General features: G+C 46.9%; 2 non-coding genes across 2 annotated transcripts; one reads left to right on the top strand and one right to left on the bottom strand.

The window, feature by feature from the left end:
* Positions 1-1782: 1782 nt before the first annotated feature.
* LOC128067150 (U6 spliceosomal RNA) lies at positions 1783-1889 on the top strand. The gene has a single exon (XR_008201352.1). It is a non-coding gene; the product is annotated as a U6 spliceosomal RNA (small nuclear RNA).
* A 1145-nt stretch (positions 1890-3034) lies between these two features.
* Positions 3035-3141, bottom strand: LOC128067149 (U6 spliceosomal RNA). The gene has a single exon (XR_008201351.1). It is a non-coding gene; the product is annotated as a U6 spliceosomal RNA (small nuclear RNA).
* Between the last annotated feature and the right edge of the window lie 519 nt (positions 3142-3660).

A 3660-nucleotide genomic window follows, 5' to 3' on the forward strand; every position in this document is an offset into this window, starting at 1 on the left:
TCGAACCCAAATCTCCCGGGTTGCAGGCAGATTCTTTACCAGCTGAACCACAGATTCCTCTTAACATGTATCCTTTAAAAACCTGGCTGTACGGTTTCTAAATTGATATATTTCTTCAAATCATAAAACTGAACATCAATTTACTATTTCTCAATAGCTCTGAAGTCAGAAATGCTTATTGAAAAGACAGGCCATTGGAAAAAATGCATCAAAGCATATTTTATTTGTAATTGGACGATTTAATTCAACAGACTGGTACTTTTGCCTGATTTGGGGAGAGGTAAGAACAATATATTTTATTGCTTCTCAAAATCTGTGAACGAAGAGAATTATAACTATAAACATAGAGAAAGATAGGTTCAGCAATAATCCGTGTAGGCTTTCTGCTCCTTTCTCTATTTTTGTCTCATCAATACCAGAAATTCTTAGATGGGTTCACCCTATTTTCTTTTCGTACATCATAAAATTGGATATCAATTTTAAAACTCCTCAAAATTACTGATCTTCCACAGATTTTTACTTCAAAATACTGTGTTGTGGAAAGGGTAGAACGACCAAAAGAAGCAAAATCCCACTTAATCTCTAATATGCCATGTGCCTTGTTAAGGGTGCCATTTTAACACAACGCAGGCAAGCTTATGCCCTTCACTTTAATTCAACATATGGAGGCTTTCACCTTTGGACCTCAGTTCACAACGTGTCAGGCTGCTACTTGAGCAGTAGTTAAAATCAGGATGTTTAACACCAGCATTCTAGTATGTCTTGCAGGTAGATCTGTCCGGCATGTTTGTATCATAATAGGGTTAGGTTTAGCGTGTGAGAAGTACGCGGAAGCTCAAGAATGATTCTCCAGTTCAGCTCTAATACTTTAATTCTTCTAATCGATCTTTCAGGCCAAACAGCTGTGTTTCAGCGTGTCCTTCAGTGTTCCAGCAGGTTGGAGGCCAGGCTACAAAAGTGGCCTCGGGGAAAGACACCTGTGAGGGGCGTGGCCATCCGTCCTGGCTGCCCCTCCCATCTCACTGACTCCTGCGCAGAACGGATTCAAGCCGGATCCACCGGTGCTAACGCTAGAGGACCCCGGGGCATCCTTGAGTGTGGTGCTGACCGTCATTATCTAAGTTGGTTTAGTTGTTGGGAGGAATCTCCCGGAGGGCTGGACGCTAGGCTTATATCAACAAAGCCTCTGGAACTGGCAAAAGGCTACTATGTCACGGGTGAAATATTGGTGACACGTTCCACATTTTGCTGGGAGAACCCGAGCTCGATCCAAAATCCTAGGGACCCAGCATCCTACTGGCCCAGCAAAGCAACCAATTCGCAAATTCTTAGACTTGAGGGAGATGCTACTTGTTCCAGGCAGGCCCGTAGGGCTGCCTCAGTCTTCGCAGCTGGGCAGCCCACCCCGCATCGCGGCCGCATCATGGACCGCGCGTGTCCAGCTTGCTAGCAGCTCCTCAAGAGAGTCTCGCTTGCCGCTCCCGGCATGCTCCGCGGGGCTCAGCGCCCCAGAGGATCCATCGTCCGACTTGGAGTCGGTGACAGGGCCCTTACCCAGGATGCTACGGGCACTCATTTGCATGTCCCAGCAAGAGGAGAACTCGACAAGTTTCGCGATTTAGCAGTCAGAATACCAAACATGCGAGCCCTGTGCGTGGATCCGTGAGACCAAATTTCCCTAAAAGTTTCAGAGTCATCGAAAAGATGCACGGTTTGGTCACCGTAACTGTAAAGAGATAAGACCTTTTGGGTTTTATATAAGCGGTGGACGAAAACTGAAGCGTGCTCGCTTCGGCAGCACATATACTAAAATTGGAACGATACAGAGAAGATTAGCATGGCCCCTGCGCAAGGATGACACGCAAATTCGTGAAGCGTTCCATATTTTGCGCCTGTCTCCCACCTCCAGACACTATTTGCCGGATTAACACAAAAAACTGTGAAGTACTGACAGGTAGTTTTGGAGGCAGACCCCCGGTTTGCGCTTTCCGACGTGCATCCCCAAAGCGTGAGGACACCTGGAATTCTTTCCCACCGGATCCTCTGCCCTCCCAGCGTCGATTCCAGCTCGATGACTGCCTGGCATCCCCCCGGCCAACCTGTCTCACTTCTATTAAGTTACCTAGCTAATCTTGGTGTCTGCAGTCGAATGCTTGTTTTTACTGGTAAAAATACACTTTGGGTTTTGGGCGCTGAATTTTTATATTTCCCATCACAGAATCCACCCGGTTTAGGTAAAGCGACATTTTGAGTGCCCCTTAGAAGTCAGATAAAAACAGGCATAGAAAACCCGTCTCAGAAAGACTTAGTAACGGGCTTGCTGCTTCTAGCCAGTTTTCAATGGATCCGGAAGCTCTAGGATCTACCGGCTAACATTGAGTTCACTCTTTGGTAACAGCCCCTGCTTTTGTGTAGCTCACAATCTGAGAAAAGAGTACGAATTCCAGTCAAAAACGACCGAAGTCACAAAGTAGGCCCGAGAAATGTGTACTACTGTTGCTTACTTCCTATAGCAAGGATTCATTAACTTAGCAATAATTCATTTATTTAATAATTTAGAAATGATTTGGTAAGGGTTCATTGAGCAGTTCATGTGTCAGGCAGCCTTTAGTGAACCAAGAGCCAGACCCACCTGCCCCTCTGCTTTGTGTTGTCTAGGGAGACAGATCAAAAGGCGATTTCAGAACTTTCAGGTTCTGTTAAAGAAATGCAAGATTTCTCATCTCCAAGATAACATAGAAACGACATCAGTTAGTCGCTCAGTCGTGTCCGACTCTGTGACTCCATGGGCTGCAGCACGCCAGGCCTCCCTGTGATCACCAGCTCCCGGAGTTTACTCAAATCCGTATTTGCACAAAAATTTACAGATGTAACTCAGCTTCATTCTCATTTCATAGATTGCCTTGAACGAATATTTTTTATAACATATTTTATAGTGAAAAATCACAAATTCAGCATTGCGTGCCCGACGTTGTGCTTGACCCAAGGCGTTTCCTCTGAGCTTGAGACAGTATCTGGACCGTGGGAAAAAGAGCAAAATATGGAACGCTTCACGAATTTGCGTGTCATCCTTGCGCAGGGGCCATGCTAATCTTCTCTGTATCGTTCCAATTTTAGTATATGTGCTGCCGAAGCGAGCACGAGCCAAACTTGCCCCCCACAGCATATATAAGGCACGAATATCTTTTGTCCTTTGCAGTTATGGTGACCAAACTAGCGTCTTCCCAGCGAAGGCGAAACATTTATGGAAATTTGATTTCGTGCAGCCACTCAAAAAGCTCGCACGTTTGTTGCTCTGACAACTAGATCGCAGTCTATTTCACCTTTAGGTGGGACATGCAAATGAGCGCCCGGAGCATCTTGGGTAAGGGGGTCTCGTCGAGGGACCCAGGGCCCCGGGTCCTCCTGGGGGAGTGCTCGGCCCGTGGAGCATGCTGGGAGCGGCGAGCGCGACAACGGCCTTCAGAGCTGCGCGCAGTAGGAGCCCGCGGGCTAGCTGGACACGCGCGCTCCGTGAGGCGGACGCTTTTCGGAGTGGGCCGCCCGCCTCCCTTTAGAGCTCGTAGTTTCCCAGTTAAACTTTCTTTGATGAGTTCTTGGGGGAAAAAAAGAAAAGTAATCACCCATTATCACACCTCGAAAAGTTCAGGTAATTCCTTA

This window comes from Budorcas taxicolor, chromosome 21, assembly GCF_023091745.1.
Source record: "Budorcas taxicolor isolate Tak-1 chromosome 21, Takin1.1, whole genome shotgun sequence".
NCBI classification, from domain to species: domain Eukaryota; kingdom Metazoa; phylum Chordata; class Mammalia; order Artiodactyla; family Bovidae; genus Budorcas; species Budorcas taxicolor.